The following is a 20,872-nucleotide window of genomic DNA, read 5'->3' as shown; positions in this document are numbered from 1 at the left end:
CCAAAATAGACTGGCCCCCAGTAATTTACAACAGGTAGCCCTAAGCCATAAATAAATAGAATCTGTGAATTTTGGCTTTGTTCATCTGTAAGAACTTAAGAAAGTGCTGTGCATTGGGTCAGTTCAAGTCTATTGGATGACTGTGAATCTCATAAGCATGGAAATGTAGGAATAAAGATAAATATACACAAACGAGGCTGGGCTCAGTGGCTGACACCTGTAATCCCAGCACTTTGGGAGGCCAAGGCAGGCAGATCATAAAGTCAAGAGTTCGAGACCAGCCTGACCAACATGGTGAAACCCCATCTCTACTAAAGATACAAGAAATTAGCCAGGCATGGTGGTGCACACCTGTAATCCCAGCTACTTGGGAGACTGAGGCAGGAGAATCACTTGAACCCAGGAAGCCGAGGTTGCAATGAACCAAGATCACACCACTGCACTCCAGCCTGGGCGACAGGACAAGACTCCATCTCAAAAAATAAAAAATAAAAAATAAAGATAGCAGCTATTTAGAAAAAAAAAAAAAAAGAACTATTGGAAACAAGAGCTCGGAGTCACAAAGAAGATGAGCACTCAAACAAAAGGATTTCTCAGCAACGAAAATTTACTTCTGCAGAAGGGTGCTGCTTGCACTTCTGGCCGCTGCAAGAGCATACTGAACAATGGAGGGAAGGGGGTTTTATCCCTAATGCAATCAGCCCCTGCTACTGTGTCCTGTCCCCATTCACTAGAGTCGGACCACACAATCTAAGCTGATCCCGATTGACTATTTCAAAAGGAGCAGGGGTGTGAGTAAGTAGGGCAGGAAGGGCTGTTGCAATGAGAAGGGAGAGGCCGTCCTTTACTGTGCAAGACATGTCAGGGTGTGTCAGGGTGCAGCAAAGTCAGGAAGGGCCCTCTGCAAGTTACAGATTGGGACGGGCAGGAGAAGTTGTTCTTACCAGAGTGGGTAACTAGGAACAAGAGAGTACAAGGAAGTTGGATTCTAGGAATAGAGAACAAAGAACAAGAAAGCTGAAGAAGCTGAACCTTTGAAGGGGAACTTACTGTATCTAACAGAACAAATGAGGCTTCTGCAAGACAATTGAAATGATACACTTAAAACAGTCCTTCATGAAAGTGACATATTAGCTACCTGAGCTTCTGCTTTAGGTTATGAACTCCAAAATAGACTGGCCCCCAGTAATTTACAATAGGTAGCCCTAAGCCATAAATAAATAGAATCTGTGAATTTTGGCTTTGTTCATCTGTAAGAACTTAAGAAAGTGCTGTGCATTGGGTCAGTTCAAGTCTATTGGATGAGCTGTGAATCTCATAAGCATGGAAATGTAGGAATAAAGATAAATATACATAAACGAGGCTGGGCTCAGTGGCTGACACCTGTAATCCCAGCATTTTGGGAGGCCAAGGCGGGAGAATCACCTGAGGTAGGGAGTTCAAGACCAGCCTGACCAACATGGTGAAACCCCATCTCTACCAAAAATACAAAATTAGCCAGGTGTGGTGGCACATGCCTGTAATCCCAGTTACTCAGGAAGCTAAGGTTGGAGAATTGCTTGAACCCAGGAGGCAGAGGTTGCAGTAAGCCAAGATCGTGCCATTGTACTCTAGCCTGGGCAACAAGAGCAGAAACTCTGTCTCAAAAAACAAACAGGCCGGGCGCGGTGGCTCAAGCCTGTAATCCCAGCACTTTGGGAGGCCGAGACGGGCGGATCACGAGGTCAGGAGATCGAGACCATCCTGGCTAATACAGGTGAAACCCCGTCTCTACTAAAAAATACAAAAAACTAGCCGGGCGACGAGGCGGGCGCCTGTAGTCCCAGCTACTCGGGAGGCTGAGACAGGAGAATGGCGTGAACCCGGGAGGCGGAGCTTGCAGTGAGCTGAGAGCCGGCCACTGCACTCCAGCCTGGGAGGCAGAGCAAGACTCCGTCTCAAAAAACAAACAAACAAACAAACAAACAAAGAAAACCGTAAACCACAGATTACCTAATGCTAAGATTTTGTTACAGGAAAGGAGTCTCAATTCAGATCCCAAGAGAGGGCTCTTGGATCTTGCACAAGAAAGAATTCAGGACAAATCCACAGAGTAAAGTGAAGTAAGTTTATTAGGAAAGTGAAAGAACAAAAGAATGGCTACTCCATCGACAGCAGCCCTGAGGGCTGCTGGTTGCCCATCTTTATGGTTATTTCTTGATGAAATGCTAAACAAGGGGTGGGTTATTTATGCCTCCCCTTTTTAGACCATGTAGGGTAACTTCCTGTCGTTGCCATGGCATTTGTAAACTGTCATGGTGCTGGTGGGAGTGTAGCAGGAGGACGACCAGAGGTCACTCTTATCAACATCTTGGTTTTGGTGGGTTTTGACCAGCTTCTTTACTGCAACCCATTTTATCGGCAAGGTCTTTATGACTTGTATCTTGTGCTGACCTTCTGTCTCATCCTGTGACTTAGAATGCCTTAACCATCTGGGAATGTGGCCCAGTAGGGTTCAGCCTTATTTTACCCAGCTCCTAATCAAGACTGAGTTGCTCTGGTTCACATGCCTCTGACAGTTTGAGTGACCCACCAAAACTCATGTTGACATTTAATTGCTATTCTGATAGTACTAAGAGGGGACACCTTTAAGAGTTGATTAGGTTGAATAGATTAGTGTCATTATTGTGGGAGTGGGCTCCTGATAGAAAGTATGTTTGGCCCCTTTGCCCTACTACCTTTCACCATGGGATGATGCTGCAGGAAGGCCCCCGCGAGATGCTGATACCATGCTCTTGGACTTCCCAGCCTCCAGAACTATAAGAAATACCTTTTTTAATAAATTGTCCATTTGTGGTATTCCATTATAGCAGCAGAAAATGAAACCTAGTTTTATGCTATCATGTTTATTTATTTATGTTTGTTATTCTTGAGTCATAATAGAGTCTTACTCAGATGTGCATTCATGCCTGACCTCTGCAGGAGGGGCCTGTCTTCAGCCAGGGACAAGCAGAACATATGGTCAGCATCATCCACAAGGTCAAGAGGCCACAGAGCCCCCTGAGGGCAGTACACTGGCCCCTTCGATATTGTATCCTACCCAGCAGGTTAGTAGGACTGCATGATTGACAAGAATCATTGTAGCCTTCATAGGAAAGTTTTATGGAGATGGGGCTAAGGGATATTGCAGTCCAGTCATTAGAGTAATATGGGAGTTTGCTAACTGTCAGAGACCCTGCTGGGCACTTTTTGTTCCTGTCACAGATGACCTTCACAACAACATTTCGAGAGAGCTCTTTTCATTTCACTTTTCTTGCATGTGGATGTCCAGTTTTTCCAGTGCCATTTATGGAAAAGACTGTCTTTTCTCTATCATATTGTCTTTGCTCCTTTGTCTGTATTTACGTGGGTCTATTTCTTGGCTCTCTATTCTGTTTCATTGATCTATTTGTCTATTCTTTTGCCAATACCACACTGTCTTTTCAAAATTAAATTATTTTGGTTGACAGATAAAAGTTATATTTGGGTGTACAGCATCTTGTTTTCATACATGTATACATTGTGAAATGGCTAAAGCAAGTCATTAATATATACATTACCTCACATACTTTTTGTGGTAATAATGCTTCAAATAATTTCTCTTATAATTTTTAATATATACAATATGTGGTCACTAAGTTTAGTCGCCATAAAGTACAATAGATCTCTTAAACTTATTCTTCCTGTCTAATTGAACTTTTGTGTTGGTCAGTCGTGGTGGCTCATGCCTGTAATCCCAGCACTTTGGGAGGCCAAGGCGGGTGGATCACTTGAGGTCAGGAGTTCAAGACCAGACTGGTCAACATGGTGAAACTAAAAATACAAAAAGTAGCTGGGTGTGGTGTCACATGCCTATAGCCCCAACTACTCAGGAGGTTGAGGCACCAGAATCACTTGAACCCAAGAGGCAGAGACTGCAAATGAGCCAAGATCACGCTACTGCACTCCAGATTGGGTGACAAGGAGAGAATCTATCTTTTTGTAGAGTCTCACTCTATTTCCCAGGCTGGAGTGCAGTGGCATAATCTCAGCTCAATGCAACCTCCACCTCCTGGGTTTGAGCAAGTCTCCTGCCCCAGCCTCCCAAGTAACTCGGACTACAGGCGCATGCCACCATGCCTGGCTAATTTATTTTGTATTTTAGTAGAGCTGAGGTTTCACTGTGTTACCCAGGCTGGTCTCGAACTCCTGAGCTCAGGCAGTTTGCCTGCCTCGGCCTCCCAAAGTGCTAGGATTACAAGTGTGAGCCATTGCACCCAGCCAAGACTCTGTCTTAAAAAAGAAAAAAAAAAAGAAATTTTGTGTCATTTGCTTACCCCTCCCCACTCTTCCCACCTCCCAGCCTCTGGTAACTACCAGTTTACTCTCCATGTGTATGAGTTTGGCTTTTTTTGCACTCCATATATATGTGAGATCATGTTTGTTTTTCTGTGCCTGGTTTATTTCACTTAACGTAATGTCTTCTGGATTCATTCATGTTGTTGACTGACTAGTATCCCATTGTGTATATATACCACATTTGCTTTATCCACTCATCCATTGATGGACACTTAGGTTGATTCCATATCTTGGCTCTTGAGAATAACACTGCAGCCAGGTGTGGTGGCTCCCACATGTAATCCAGCTACTCAGGAGGCTGAGGCAAGAAGATCACTTAAGGCCAGGATTTTGAGACCAAGCTGGGCAATGCAGTGGCACCCCACCTCTAAAGAAAGAAGAAAGAATAATGCTTCAATGAACGTGGAAGTGCAGATATCTCTTCAACACACAGATTTTATTCTCTTTGAATATATATTCAGTGGTAGGATTGCTGGATCATATGGTAGTTTTATATTTTAATTTTTTGAGGAACCTTCATACTGCTTCCAACAATGACTATACCAATTATCTGTCTCGATTACTGCAGCTTTATAGAAAGTCTTGAAGTCAGGTGTGGCAGTACTTTGACTTTGTTTTCCTTCTATATTGTGCTGACTAGCCTTTTGCCTCTCCATATAAACCTTTTCTTTTGGGGGGGTTGTGGGGGACAGAGTTTCACTCCTGTTGCCCAGGCTGAAGTACAAAGACATGATCTCAGCTCACTGCAACCTCCACCTCCTGGGTTCAAGCAATTCTCCTGCCTCAGCCTCCCAAGTAGCTGGGATTTCAGGTGCCCACCACCACACCCAGCTAATTTTTGTATTTTTAGTAGAGATGGGGTTTCACCATGTTGGCCAGGCTGGTGTTGAACTCCTGACCTCAGGTGATCCACCCGCCTCAGCCTCCCAAAGTGCTGGGATTACAGGCCTGAGCCACCGCACCCTGCCTCTCCGTATAAATTTTTAAATCAGCTTGTGAGTATACACAAAACAACGTTCTGGGGTTTTGACTAGGATTGCACTGATTCTATAGATAGGGTTGGGAAGAACTGACATATTAACAATATTGGCTCTTCCTGCTCTTGAATCTAGCATATCTCTCCATTTATGTATGTATGTATGCATGTGTTTGTTTATTTATTTTATTTTATTTTGAGACAGAGTCTCCCTCTGTCACCCAGGCTGGAGTATAGTGGCGTGATCTCAGATCACTGCAACCCCCGTCTCCTGGGTTCAAGTGATTGTCCTGCCTCAGCCTCCTGAGTAGCTGGGATTACAGGCACGTACCACCACGCCTAGATAAGTGTTGTATTTTTAGTAGAGACAGGGTTTCACCATGTTGGCCAGGCTGGTCTCAAACTCCTGACCTCAAGTGATCGACCCACCTCAGCCTCCCAAAGTGCTGGGATTACAGGCATGAGCCACCGCACCTGGCCTACCTCTCCATTTATTTAGTTCTTCTTTGATTTCTTTCATCAAAGTTTTACTATTTTGTTCATATAGATCTTGCACAAAACTGGTTATATTTGTACCCAAGTATTTCACTTTTGAGAGGTGCTAATGTACATTGTATTGTGTTTTAAATTTCAAATTCTATGTATTTATTGCTGGCTGGTGCATAGGACAGTAACTGACTTTTACATATTAATTTTCTTTTGTTTTGTTTCTCTTTCTTTCTTTCTTTTTTTTGAGACAGAGTTTTGCTCTTGTTGCCCAGGCTGGAGTACAATGGTGTGATCTTGGCTCACTGCAACCTCTGCCTCCCAGGTTCAAGCAATTCTCCTACCTCAGCCTCCAGAGTAGCTGGGATTACAGGCATGTGCCACCATGCCCAGCTAATTTTTTGTATTTTTAGTAGAGACGGGTTTTCTCCATGTTGGTCAGGCTGGTCTCAAACTCTCGACCTCGGGTGATCCACCCGTCTCAGCCTCCCAAAGCACTGGGATTACAGGTGGGCACCACCACACCCAGCTTACATATTAATTTTCTATCCTGCAATCTTACTATAATTGCTTGTTAGTTCCAGGAGATTTTTTATGAATTTCTTTTTATTTTCTACATAGAAAATTATGTCATCTGTGAACAAAGACAGTTTTATTTCTTCTTTCCCATTATGTATACCTTTTATTTTATTTTCTTGTCTTATTGCATTAGCTAGGACTTCCAGTATGATGTTGGAAAGCAGTGATGAGAAAGTCATCACTTGCCTCGTCCTGACCTTAGTCTCTGCATCTATTGATGTGATGATGTGATTTTTCTTTTCTAGCCTGTTGATGTAATGGATGACATCAATTGAGTTTCAAATGCTGACCCAACTTTGTATACCTAGGATGTATAGTTGCTTTTATATATTGTGAATCTTGTTTATTTATATGTTGTTGAGAATTTTTCAATGTTCTTGAAAGATATGGGTCTGTGGTTTTCTTTCCATGTAAAGTCTTTGGGAATTAGGGTAATGCTGACCTCATGAAATGAGTTAGAAAAAATAGGTCGGGCGTGGTGGCTTGCAGCTGTAATCCCAGCACTTTGGGAAGCCAAGGCAGGCAGATCACAAGGTCAGGAGATCAAGACCATCCTGGCTAACATGGTGAAACCCCGTCTCTACTAAAATACAAGAAAAAAATAGCCAGGCATGGTGGCACATGCCTGTAGTCCCAGCTACTCGGGAGGCTAAGGCAGGAGAATCCCTTGAACCCAGGAGGCGGAGGTTGCAGTGAGCTGAGATCACACCACTGCACTCCAGCCTGGGTGACAGAGTGAGACTCTGTCTCAAAAAAAAAAAGAAAAAAGAAAATATTTCCTCTGTGCCTATCTTTTGGAAAATTGGTATGTTTTTCCTTAAATGTTTGGTAGAATTCATTAGTGAAACCATATAGGCCAATGCTTTCTGTTTTGAAATGTTATTAATTTACTGATTCTATTTATCTTAAATATGTATATTTCATCTTACTTTTTAAATCAATTAATCTCAGATTAATATGAGATTTAGAGAAAAGTTACAAAGTTAGAACATAGAGTTTTCAAATACCCCAGCTTCTCTTAATGTTAACATCTAGGCCAGGAGCAGTGGCTCACGCCTGTAATCCCAGCACTTTGGGAGGCCAAGGTGGGCAGGATCACCTGAGGTTGGGAGTTCAAGACCAGCCTGACCAACATGGAGAAACCCTGTCTCCACTAAAAATACAAAATTAGCCAGGGTGGTTTCGCATGCCTGTAATCCTAGCTACTTGGGAGGCTGAGGCAGGAGAATCGCTTGAACCCGGGAGGCAGAGGTTACGGTGAACCGAGATCGCACCATTGCACTCTAGCCTGGGCAATAAGAGCAAAAAACTACGTCTCAAAAAAAAAAAAAAGTTAACATCTAACAAAACCATGTCAAGACTAACAAACTAAGAACTTAACATTGGTATAATACTATTATTTAAACCATGGACTTTATTTGAATTTTACCAGTTTTTCCACTAATGTCCTTTTTCTGTTCAAGGATCCAATCCAGGGCACAACAATGCATTCAGTTTTTAGGCCTCCTTAGTCTCTTCTGATCTGTGAGTTTCTCAGTCTTTACCTATTTTCATGACCTTGAAAGTTTTGAAGAATACTGGAGAGATAATTTGCAGAATGTCCCTCACTTTGGGTTTGCCTGATGCTGCCTCATGATTAGATTGGGGTTATGGGTTTAAGGGAAGAATACCATAGTGGAGAGTGTCTTCATCACATCATTTCTGGGGGGCAAGATGTTAACACGACGCTGACTGCTTAGTTAAGGTGGCATCTGCCACATTTCTCTACTGTAAGGTTACTATTTTTCCCTTTTCATACGCAAGTCTTTGGAAGCAAGTTGACAAGTCCAACCCACATCAAGCTGAGAGAAATAAAGCTCCACCCCCTGGAAGGGGGTTTCTCTTAAAATATTTTTTTTGGAATTCTTCTGTAAGGAAGATTTGTCCCTTCTTCCCTATTTATTTATTTACTCAATCATTTATGAATTTTAGTATGGAATGGATATTTATTTTATATTTTGGGTTATAATCCAATACTATTGTTACTTTGTTGCTCAAATTATTGCAGCTTTGTCCATAGGGAGCTCTTTCAGGTTGACTCCTGTGTCACTCTGACCTGCCCTCATTTTTTGGTGGTGTGGGTTGTGGAATGGGTGGAGGCTTCTTCTTTTCCAGCATTTCTTTTCTTCTTTTCTTTTTTTTTTTTTTTTTTTGAGATGGAGTCTTGCTCTGTTACCCAGGCTGGTGTGTACTGGAGTGATCTCGGCTCACTGCAACCTCTGCATCCCAGGTTCAAGCTATTCTCCTGCCTCAGCCTCCCAAGTAGCTGAGATTACAGGCACCCACCACTATGCCTGGCTAATTTTTTGTATTTTTAGTAGAGATGGGGTTTCACCATGTTGGCCAGGCTGGTCTCAAACTCCTGACCTTGTGATTCGCCTGCCTCAGCTTCCCAAAGTGCTGGGATTATAGGCGTGAGCCACCCTGCCCAGCTCTTTTGTAACATTTCAAGATGTTCCAGGCTCATCTTGCATTTTTCCTATTTCACTCCTAGAACCAGCTATTTTTCTAAGGAGTCCTGGTTCCTTTTATTGGAGAATGATGTATCATAACCAAAATCTGGGCATTGGGTGCTCATTTCACTTTCCTAAGGAGGACATAGAGGTTCTGTTGATGACACCTGTGATACCTCTGTCTTTGTCTTCTTCATTTAAAAGATGTAAACAAGAGACACACAGCAAAGGAGATGCAGTACAGAGCAATTTATTGCAAAGGAAAATGATATTTTGAAAGTTAAGTGCAGAGTAGACAGTATACCCTGAGAGAGAGGATTCAGGGTGGGCTGCTCCTAAGGATGAGACAGCGTTGATAATTGCTGCAGAAACTCTCTTTATGGGGTTCTTACATGATTATTCATAAAGAGGTGGAAAGAGGTGTTATTAGTAAGCATGTTCTGCATGGTCCTCTGGATGGGTGGTCCTCTGGATGCACATGTGCAGTAGCTATACATGCTTGTTCATGCATCTCATGTCTCATAAGCATCTTAAATCTCTACCCAGGGGTGTGTTTCTTACTATTGTAATGAGCAAAGGGTCAGTTTGATGACAGGTAAAATCAAAATGCGCATGCTCTCTACAGGGTAAATTCCCTACTGGAGATAGCTTTGCTTGAATGAGCTGGTCTACAATGTGAATGCTGGAGCTTATTGTGTTGACTGTATGGTTATCACTGTTGCTGCATCCCAAGGACATAGTTACTTCCTTGACTCCCTATCCTGCCTCAATTCCTCCCTAAAAGATCTTAGGACCCACAGTCACATGGGAGGATGAGAGGCTAGGTCATTTCTTCCAGAGCTGCTTCCTGCTGAGTGCGGCATTGTTCCTTGCCTAACCTGGGCCCTGAAGTCTTTTCCTGCCTAATGTAACAGTGTGTAAGCCATGTCTTTCAGGGGACTGGTGGGCAAGATGTGAGATAGCTCATTAGCAGCCAAAGGTTGGAAGCCTTGCAAAACCGTCACATGAACCAGGATTTGCTATAGGTGACAGAGCAAGAAATCAGCATTTTTTTTTTTTTTTTTTTTTTTGAGACAGTGCGGCTCTGACGCCCAGACTGGAGTGCAATGGCACAATCTCAGCTCTCAGCTCACTGCAACTTCTGCCTCCCAGGTTCAAGCAATTCTCCTGCCTCAGCCTCCCAAGTAGCTGGGATTACAGACGCCTGTCACCACACCCGGCTAATTTTTTGTATTTTAAATAGACACAGGGTTTCGACATGTTGGCCAGACTGGGAAATCAGCACTTTAAACAAATTTGGACCAAAAGTTAGAGCTAAACATATGGTAATGACTGGCATTGTTAAAGGGAGCAATTTGGTTATTGGGCTGTTATATAATGGCTGTTAAAGGGAACAGCCATTGCTTCCAAGTTCCCATGGATGCTCCTAAATATTCAATTTTGTCTGCCTGGGTAATGATTTTCTTGTTCCAAGAAAATGCTATTATATATGTATTCATAATTTGATTGATGCAAAAATAACATTCTTCTTTTAGATACAAACATGTTCCTCATTGTCCGGCTGTGAGAAGGTCTAAGGCTCTTCGGTTTTGTAGGACTGCCAGGAAGTCCAGCTGTTGCTGAAGTCTGGTGAGGCTCTCTGCTGTTTGTCAGAGGGCCACTGTGGTCTCCTGAGACAGTTCATGCTGGATTCCCAAGGCTCTGTCTCTGTGGCTGGCTCTGCTAGTCCCAATAGAGAGGATAGCACTAACCCCAAGGGAACAAGGAATCCTGCTCAGAGGTGGATCTTGTGATGTTGGTACATGGGGAAAGGGAGAGATGTGTTAGCCAATGCAAAAGGTAGATAAGGGGAAATGTAAACGATGGGACATCATCCCTTCATTGTGGAGGGAGTTGTAGATGTGCTGAAGATCCACAAATACAAACAAATTCTTTTTTTTTTGAGACAGAGTCTCACTCTGTCTCCAGGCTGTAGCACAGTGGTGCGATCTCAGCTCACTGCAACCTCTGACTCCCTGGTTCAAGCGATTCTCCTGCCTCAGCCTCCCAAGTAGCTGGAACTACAGGCACATGCCACCATGTCCAGCTAATTTTTGTATTTTTAGTAGAGACGGAATTTCACCATGTTGGCCAGGATTGTCGCAATCTCCTCACCTCATGATCCACCCGCCTCAGCCTCTCAAAGCGCTGGGATTACAGGCGTGAGCCACTGCACCTGGCCAACACAAACAAATTCTATGTGATGGTGAAATTTGTGCTGCAAAAGCATTTTGCATCGAGGTGGTAAAAGTAATGGAAATTTGGTAGTCACTGGACTAATTAGAGGATGGTAGAGTTGAGTGGTGTTAATAAGTTTTTTGAAATAAGGTTCCCCTTTTAGGGTTCTATCATGAGGTGTATAAATGATTCTGTGAGAAAGGTTTAGATACACTGACTCTCTCGTGGAGTTTTTCTATAAAAGGAGTGAAACTGGCATGGTTGCTGTAAAGGCAGAAGGGAATTGCTCTGGGTTAAAAGCAAGGTAAGAAAGCAATTTTCCCCATGGCAGAGTGAAGCTGCTATTCACAGACAAAAATGGAAGTTTGAACTGGCAGTAGCCAGGTCCAAGGAACTCTCTTTGTATTGTTTGTTTAGCCAGATATTCCCATATTATGGTCCAAAATTTGTGCCAGGAGGTGTATGGAAATGTTGGCCCATTCTTCCTGAGACACAGGTTTTGCATATGTTTAACTTTTGTTAGTCATGCTAAGCCAGCAAAGCTGAGCTGATTTTTTTTTTTTTTTTTTTTTTTTTTTGAGACGGAGTCTCGCTTGTCACCCAGGCTGGAGCTGAGAAAAATATGGCCAGCTATTCAGCTCCACTGCAAAACTCCGCACTCCCGGGTTCACGCCATTCCCTGCCCTCAGCCTCCCGAGTAGTGGGATACAGGCGCCGCCACCTCGCCAGCTAGTTTTTTGTATTTTGAGAGACGGGTTTACCGTGTTAGCCAGGATGAGTCTCGATATCTGACCTCGTGATCCGCCCGTCCGGCTCCCAAAGTGCTGGGGATACAGGTGAGCCACCGCGCCCGGCCAGATGAGTGATTTTATAAGCTAGTAGTACGGTTTATTATTTCTTTAGCAGATAAGGTCATTTTACTAAGAGCGCCTAAAATGCAGTAAGCAAATAAGAAAAAAATGAAAACATCACATGTCACTGTGAGTTGTTTTCTTGAACAGAAGCTTATGCTGAGGTGACATTAATTGCCTAATGTTTTGGGTCTTGGCTGCTTTTGGACAGGAGCCTTAGATCCTCCAGTGCTTCATAGGAATAGCTTGGAGTCTTTGTATCAAGTTTCTGTGATGACTTAAAAGGAATCATTTTTTATTTTTGATAAACACACCAAAGGCCTATACTCCTAAGTTTTACTGCAGCAGAAGTTGGTCAGCTGCGTGGTAGAGTGAAAATCCTAGTTTGGAATTTGTTATTAACACCAATGACAGTGACGTGTTTGGTAGACAGAGGCCCAGGGCAGAAAGTGAGAACTGACAGGCCAGCCTCTGTCTTTAAAAGGATATTGAAATTTTTGCCTGTCATGTCCAGGGTCACCTGAGGCTCCATTGCTGTGACTGGGACTGATGGCCACATAGCTGTTGTTTGCCTTTGGTCTCTTTAGTCTTTAGCCAGGGACAATAAGGAATTAGGAGTCCCTCCTCCCTTCAGAGTTGGAGACAGTCCTTCTTCCATTCATTGCCCTTCTTTGTCACATTGATGATAGGCTCCAGAGGGTTTGCAAGCCTGAAGGCCTTTGTTACTTATTTAGCTCCAGTGTCCATGCTTTTTATAAATGCAGCAATAGGTCCGGGTGCGGTGGCTCAAGCCTGTAATCCCAGCACTTTGGGAGGCCGAGACAGGCGGATCACGAGGTCAGGAGATCGAGACCATCCTGGCTAACATGGTGAAACCCCGTCTCTACTAAAAAATACGAAAAACTAGCCGGGCGAGGTGGCGGGCGCCTGTAGTCCCAGCTACTCGGGAGGCTGAGGCAGGAGAATGGCGTGAACCCGGGAGGCGGAGCTTGCAGTGAGCTGAGATCCGGCCACTGCACTCCAGCCTGGGCGACAGAGCGAGACTCCGTCTCTAAATAAATAAATAAATAAATAAATGCAGCAATAGCCTTTGGGTTCCACCCAGGATAACCTGGAGGTGGGAGTTTTTGCATAGTGAGTGAAGGCCAACAATTGGGCCTGTCTTTTGTCTCTCTTTTCTTCCCTTTGGTCTCTATGTGCCTTTTCCACTCTGTCCTTGGTAACTAAAGACACCAAAAGTTATGTTTAGCAGTTAATTTATTAGGACTTGGGGATTTATGACTAGTTTTGTGACTTTTTCCTGAAATCTAGAACAGACTAATGAAGTAGGTTTCTAAGAGGATTTGGTTGTTTCTCTATGTTACCTGAGACAGGGAGACACAGACAGTGAGCGTAGGTTGCTTTTTGTTTTAGGTGGGCAATAGGATACCCTGCTATGAGTTGTTCCAGCAGGACTGGACTCTTCAGGGAGTGTTTGGTGAACAAACTGATATGGATGGGGTGCAGAAGACTGTGTGTCAAGTGAGGAAAGACTACTAGGAGTACAAGCTTTAAGAGGTTTGAAGAGTAATCCTGGACTAGATTGTAAGGGAGGAAAGTTGTTGGTAGGAGGTCTTTTTTTTTTTTTTTGAGACAGAGTCTCACTCATCACCCAGGCAGGAGTGCAGTGGTGTGATCTCAGCTCACTGCAACCTCTGCCTCCTGGACTCAAGTGATTTTCCTGCCTCAGCCTCCTAAGTAGCTGGGATTATAGGCCCGTGCCACCACACCCGACTAATTTTTATAATTTTAGTAGAGACAGGGTTTCAACATGTTGGCCAGGCTGGTCTCAAACTCCTGAACTTAAGTGATCCACCCACCTTGGCTTCCCAAAGGGCCACTGCTGCACCCAGATGGTATATTTCTTATTATAGAGTCATTAATTATGTTAGATTTCCCAAAATTCTTTTTTTTTTTTTTTTTTTTTGAGACAGAGTCTCGCTCTGTCGCCCAGGCTGGAGTGCAGTGGTGCAACCTTGGCTCACTATAACCTACGCCTCCCAGGTTCAAATGATTCTTTTGCCTCAGCCTCCTGAGTAGCTGGGATTACAGGTCCAAGCCACCATGCCCAGTCAATTTTTGTATTTTTAGTAGAGATGGGGTTTCACCGTGTTGGTCAGGATGGTCTCAAACTCGTCACCTCATGATCCACCTGCCTCGGCCTCCCAAGGTGCTGGGATTACAGAACTCTTTTGAATAACATGAGCATAATATATTTGATATCAGTCTTTAAGAGACTTGTCTTAATATAGAGGTGTCTGGTTAGTAAGGGGAATAACGTTAGGTTCCCTCTGGGCCCTTGGGGAATCCCTGATCATCCTCTTTTTTTTTTTTTTTTTTTTTTTTGAGATGGAGTCTCTCTCTCTTGCCCAGCCTAGAGTGCAGTGGCTCGATCTTGGCTCACTGCAACCTCCGCCTCCCGAGTTCAAGTGATTCTCCTGCCTCGGCCTCCTGAATAGCTGGGACTACAGAAGCGTGCCACCATGACCAGCTAATTTTTGTATTTGTAGTAGAGATGGGGTTTCACCATATTGGCCAGGCTGGTCTCAAACTCCTGACCTCGTGATCCCCCCGCCTTGACCTCCCAAAGTGCTGGGATTACAGGCATGAGCCACCACACCCGTCCTTCCTTTCTTTCTATTAAAAAACACAAAAACAAACAAATCTCTAATTGTAAAACAGTACTGTTTGGGACCATGCACTGTTGAAAAGACCTAATCATGGAACATTCATTTATCTTTTTTTTCAGGTTAGTAACGGCCAACCTTATATGTGCCCTTAATGTTTTAATTTCGGCCTTAAAATAACAGCTTAGGACATGTAAGTAGCTATGTCCATTAGGCTTTCTAGGTCTTATAAGGGGAATTTGGTGGAAAATATATTTCACCCTGCAATTAAAGTTTTCTTCCAGGGCCGGGCGTGGTGGCTCACACCTATAATCACGGCACTTTGGGAGGCTGAGGTGGGCAGATTGCCTGAGGTCAGGAGTTCGAGACCAGTCTGGCCAATATGGTGAAGCCCTCATCTCTACTAAAAATATAAAAAAATTAGCCAGGAGTGGTGGTGCACACCTGTAATCCAAGCTACTTGGGAGGCTGAGGCAGGGGAATTGCTTGAACCAGCGAGGTGGAGGTTGCAATGAGCCGAGATCAGGCCACTGCACTCCAGCCTGGGTGACAGATCAAGATTTCATCTCAAAAAAAAAAAAAAAGTTTTCTTATGGGTAAAAACAAAACTCCCTTTGCTCTCACCAAAGGCAGAGGAGCCCTGACATACACAGCATAAAGAAAGAAACTTTAGGATAATTTTTATGAGTCTTATGGGTTAGAGACAAAAGGAAAGCAAATGCAAATCTATGAATATAGATGGATCAAAAAGGACAATAAATTTTCATGGGAGGACAGAATTCAAAGGGGGTGAAATGCAAAGAAGTGCAAGCATAACAAGATGGCTCTTACTAGTTAGAAAAATGAAGATCTCCAGACATTGCAAATGAGGATTCCCATACTGCACAGCCTGGACCGAAGCCCTGCCAACTTCACAAGCCCCCTGTCAGGGAGGGCCACAGTGAACTAGATCTACTTGGTGTGGACTTCGAAGTCCTCACCTCTGCTTGTCACCCATCAGGCCATCAGGATGAACTGATAAATCAGCCGAAGGGAGCAAAGTCACAGTGGGTGAGGAGAATTGTTATCGAGATTTATAAGTGGAAGAATGAGAGGAAAGGGAGAGACTCGGTGATGGAAAAGAAAACTTTAAGCCTTAAAATGGTGACGATTGTATCAAGAGTTTTATTCTTTGGCCACTGTTTATTATCTTTTATTTTTTTTTTTTTGAGATGGAGTTTCGCTCTTTTTGCCCAGGCTGGAGTGCAATGGCATAATCTCGGGTTACTGCAGCCTCCACCTCCTGGGTTCAAGCGATTCTCCTGCCTCAGCCTCCTGAGTAGCTGGCATTACAGGAATGCACCACCACAGCCGGTTAATTTTGTATTTTTAGTACAGACGGGGTTTCTCCATGTTGGTCAGGCTGGTCTTGAAATCCCAACCTCAGGTGATCTGCCCACCCCAGCCTCCCAAAGTCCTGAGATTACAGGTGTAAGCCACCGTACCCGGCCTATTATCTTTTAACTTATACTGTTTCAAAATATTTCAATTTTTAGTATATACCCTAGAGGCGTTTCAGTGACAGTAGAGGAGGTGGCTCTCTAGGTACCAAGAGAATCCTGCAACCACAGAAACATGTACCAAAATCCAGGAGGTCACACGCATCCCCGTGAGCTGAGCTGGACAACAATGGAGTCCAGGCTGTTCCTTTGAATCCCCAATGAAACTGAAGTCCTGGGAGGTCATGGGCATTTGCCATGCACCATTCTAGGTCTCACATGGTGCTAGACTGTCTCCAAGCTGAATGAAGTGGTTCTTGCTGCCAGGCAGAGGGCCTGGATGTCTCGCCAATAAGCCCTTCCTTATTTCACTGATCTGCCATGTTTAATGTCCAGTCATCATGCTTGGAATGCCTAGTTGTAGTCCCCATGAAGACACATCCATGTGGCCACACATCCTGCACTCAACATGGAGGGCCTCTTGGAACGTCTCCTGAAGGAGTCTCGGAACACACACAGCCTGGAGCAATGGGCACTGCTGGCAAAGTAGATCTAATGTGTCCCTCAAGGTGAACAAAAATCTTTGAAGAGATTAGTTGATTAACAAGTGCTAGGCGCAGTGGCTCACGCCTGTAATCCCAGCACTTTGGGAGGCTGAGGCAGGAGGATCACGAGGTCAGGAGTTCGAGACCAGCCGGGCCAACACAGTGAAACCCCATCTCTACTAAAAATGCAAAAATTAGCTGGGCGTGGTGGCACACGCCTGTAATCCCAGCTATTTGGGAGGCTGAGGCAGGAGAACTGCTTGAGCCCGTGAGGCGGAGGTTGCAGTGAGCCGAGATTGAGCCACTGCACTCCAGCCTGGGCGACAGAGTGAGACTCTGTCTCAAAAAAAAAAAAAAAAGTTACAGTAGCCAATAAGTACTGATCAGGTGCAGTCCTGGGAGGGACAGTAAAACAAAAGGTGAAACAGAAGCAGCAAGAGTCCAAAGGCTGAATAATCAGGGTGTTCCATCCAAATAAGGTAATTGTAAACATTGCAAAAGCAGCAGCCAAATGGAAAGCAATCACAATCAGTTGCTCAAATAATGTGAGTGATTTAAAAGGTCCTCCCCCAAAACCTTAATAGAATAGATCTGGGGAAAGCAGTGATAGTCAATCAGGGGTCTGGGGCTGCCACAGGACTCACCAGGAGTGAAGGGGAACTGAAACCAATGAAGCAGACAAACCTCTGTCTGAGTCATGGCACCAGAAATGTTGATGGCTGTTGTAATACTTTGGTTCGTGACTTCTTCATTTAAAAGAATTTAAACAAGAAACATGCAGCAAAGGAGAAGTACAAAGCAATTTATTACAAAGGAAAAATACTATTTTGAAAGTTAAGTGCAAAATAAACTGTATACCCTGAGAGAGAGGATTCAGGGCGGGCTGCGCCTATGGATGAGACAGCATTGATTATTGCTAGAGAAACTCCCTTTATGGGAGTCTTACATGGTTATTCATAGGAGGTGGGTGGGAAGAGGGGTTACTAGTAAGCATGTTCTGGGTGGTCTTCTGGGTGCACATGTGCAGTAGCTGTACATGCATGTTCATACATCTCACGACTCATTAGTATCTTAAATCTCCACCCAGGGCTGTATTTTTTCACTATTGTCATGAGCAAAGGGTCAGTCAGAAAAGGTGAAATCAAAATGCACATGTTCTGTCAGGGTAAATTCCCTATTGGAGATAGCTTTGCTTGAATGAACTGGACTACAATGCAAATGCTAGAGCTTATTGTGTTGATTCTGTGGTCATCACTGTCACTGTGCCCCAAGCACATGGTTACTTTTTTCATTACCTATCCTTCCTCAATTCCAACACCTGCCTGAGCTTACACAGGCAAATAAATGGCTGTCATTTCAGCACCTCCTTAGAGCTTATTCAGTGAAGCCTTTGATACCCCTCAGAGGAGAAGTTTTCCAAACATGATTTTATTTTGTAAAGATTGTTTTTTCAGTCTGCAGAGCTGAGACATTGATAATTTTATTCTCAAATATTTAGAGACTTTCTTATAATAAGATTTTCACATCTTGGTAACAAATTTCACTTACAAAATTTGCCAGAATAGACAAAAGGAGAGAGACAGCAGGAGGGATCACTAAGATTTTTCTTTCCTGTGGCGTATTTCACTGTTCCTGCTTCTTTTTTCACTTCCCTGGGCCTGGAGGAAGGACAGCTCCCTTGAACCATGAAAGAAAAATGGTGATATGGAAACATCTGTCTTTATCGCCTCCCCCAACCTTTTCACTTCTGCTCTGGCTGTGCCCATTCTCCCTCCCATCCCCTGGCCCACAAGCCTTTTCCTTCTCCCAACCTCACCGAGAGCCCAGACTCTCACCTAGAGCTGCCTCCTCAGTGGGAAAAGAGTCATTACCGGCTAGACGGTAGAAAAGGAGAGAGAGAGGCCAGAGCCTGGGGCTGGGGCAGAAGGTGCAGCAGGAAGGAAGGAGGTTAGAACAAGAAAAACTTCCAAATAAGGGATGATATGTGAGTACTCAGAGGGTGACTAAGGACATCCCCAGCATCTCCATTGAGGAGGGAGGGAGGGGGGGCCTTGGGTCCTGGGGCAGAGAGGGGGGCAGGGTCTGGATGAGATGCCCCCACCCTCAACCCTGGTCCTCTGAAAACACCTCACCCAGTTACACTGAGGAGCCCCTCCAGGCCCTGGGGCCCCTCCAGGTAGGTGTATCTCAGCTCCTCTCTGGAAGGACCCCCACAACTGCCCAGCCCTGGTATGTCTCATCTCTCTGGGTCTGGTCCCCTTGAATCTTGAGTCCAGAGTTGGCTCCTTCCCTTCCTGCAGCCAGGTCAGAGTGAGGTTGGCAGGTGAGAAGCCAGCCGCTCTGCATGGCAAGGTATGGTTGCCCTCAGGGTCCTCCTTATCAGTGACCACAACTCTGGGGAGGGAGGCACTCGATATAGGAGAGAGAGAGCAGAGAGGTGGAGTGAAGGTGGGACACACTGTGACCTCCCCCTCCTCTCCTAGTCTTCCTCCACATGCCAGTGACTTCCCCTCTCCAACTCCAGGTCCTCTAAGAGCCACAGCAGGAAGGGGAGACCTGGGTCGCCACCATTCTTTGAAGAAGTCTTTCTTTCCATAAGTGTATCCACCTCCATTCCCACTGCAGCTTTAGGGTCTGCCTCAGTGCAAAGCGCTGGGTATGTACAGAGCATAGGGGTACATGAGGGTGATTCTGGAAGGTTCTTCCTTTGCACATATCTGCATGGCTCAGTTTCTCTCCTCTTCAAGTCTGTTCAAATGGCACCTTCATGAGGCCCACCATGACCACCCTACTTAAAATGCCACCTGTATTACCTTGCATTGATTGTCAACTTTCAACTTTGTATTTTCTTTTTTTTTTTTTTTTGAGACCAAGTCTTGCTCGGTCACCAGGCTGGAGTGCAGTGGCACTATCTCGGCTCACTGCAACCTCTGCCTCCTGGGTTCAAGCGACTTCTCCTGCCTCAGCCTCCCGAGTAGCTGGGACTACAAGTGCGTGCCGCCACGCCCAGTTAATTTTTTTTTTTTTTTTTTTTTTTGAGACAGAGTCTTGTTCTGTTGCCCAGGCTGGAGTGCAGTGGCGCGATCTCGGCTCCCTGCAAGCTCTGCCTCCTGGGTTCACGCCATTCTCCTGCCTCAGCCTCCCGAGTAGCTGGGACTACAAGTGCCCGCCACCACGCCCAGCTAATTTTTTGTATTTTTAGTAGAGGCGGGGTTTCACTGTGTTAGTCAGGATGGTCTCGATCTGCTGACCTCATGATCCGCCCGCCTCGGCCTCCCAAAGTGCTGGGATTACAGGTGTAAGCCACTGCACCTGGTCGACGCCCAGCTAATTTTTCTATTTTTAGTAGAGACGGAGTTTCACCATGTTGGCCAGGATGGTCTTGATCTCTTGACCTCGTGATCCACCTGCCTCGATCTCCCAAAGTGCTGGGGTTACAGGTATGAGCCACCTGCGCCTGGCCTATTTTTTCTTTTTATCACATATCACTTTGTAACTATAAAAGTCCTTTTCCAAAGATGGCCTCAACAATATCTCCCATCCCCCATGCTCTTTAGCAATGTGACCCTGCCATCCCCTATCAAGAGCTGATCCTAATCCCCCTCTTTTTGGATTTGGGACTTGCTTTGGTGACTAGAACATGAGGAACGTGATGCTGCCTGACTTCTGAGGTTCCAGCATAAGATGCCTTGTGGTTCTAACTTGGCCACTTGAAATACCCAGACCCCAGATGTGGAGCCAGAAGCAGCCAGGGCACATGGAGGAGCAGGTGGATGAGAACCCAAGTCACCTGATTCACAGCCTCAGTGAGTTCCTAGTCAACAGCCAGCACCAACTGCAGCCCTGTGCAGGAGCCTCTTGAATGTGTTGGACCAGCTGGGCTCCAGATGATGGCAGCCCCAGCCTCTGTTATATGGAGCAGAAGAGCTGCCCAGCTGAGCCCAATCAGCCCACAGAATGAGAGATAATATAAAGGTTCTTTATATATATATATATATATATATATACACACATACAAACAATTTTTTTTTTTTTGAGTTGGAGTCTCATTCTGTCACCCAGGCTGCAGTACAATGGCATGATCTTGGCTCACTGCAACCTCCGCATTCTGGTTTCAAGTGATTCTCCTGCCTCAGCCTCCCAAGGAGGTGGGATTACAGGTGCCCACCACCACGCCTGGCTAATTTTTGTATTTTTAGTAGAAACGGGGTTTCACCATGCTGGCC

At 44.8% G+C, this 20,872-nt stretch overlaps 1 long non-coding RNA gene across 5 annotated transcripts; it reads right to left on the bottom strand.

Annotated features, from left to right (window-relative positions):
• Nucleotides 1–4,593: 4,593 nt before the first annotated feature.
• Nucleotides 4,594–19,650, bottom strand: LOC115896939. Of its 5 annotated transcripts, none has more exons than XR_004056876.1 (4): nt 18,482–19,650; nt 18,195–18,323; nt 17,291–17,392; nt 4,594–4,723 (listed from the first exon to the last, which is right to left on the bottom strand). It is a non-coding gene; the product is annotated as an uncharacterized LOC115896939 (long non-coding RNA). The 5 variants fall into 5 exon arrangements; XR_004056875.1 differs by lacking the exon at nt 4,594–4,723 and adding an exon at nt 16,934–17,041; XR_004056873.1 differs by having other exon boundaries at nt 17,291–18,323.
• Nucleotides 19,651–20,872: the final 1,222 nt, after the last annotated feature.

The sequence above is a fragment of the Rhinopithecus roxellana genome, chromosome 4 (genome assembly GCF_007565055.1).
Source record: "Rhinopithecus roxellana isolate Shanxi Qingling chromosome 4, ASM756505v1, whole genome shotgun sequence".
Taxonomy (NCBI): domain Eukaryota; kingdom Metazoa; phylum Chordata; class Mammalia; order Primates; family Cercopithecidae; genus Rhinopithecus; species Rhinopithecus roxellana.
The sequence above is the reverse complement of the archived record's forward strand: the minus strand, read 5'-3'. Positions and strand labels throughout refer to the sequence as shown.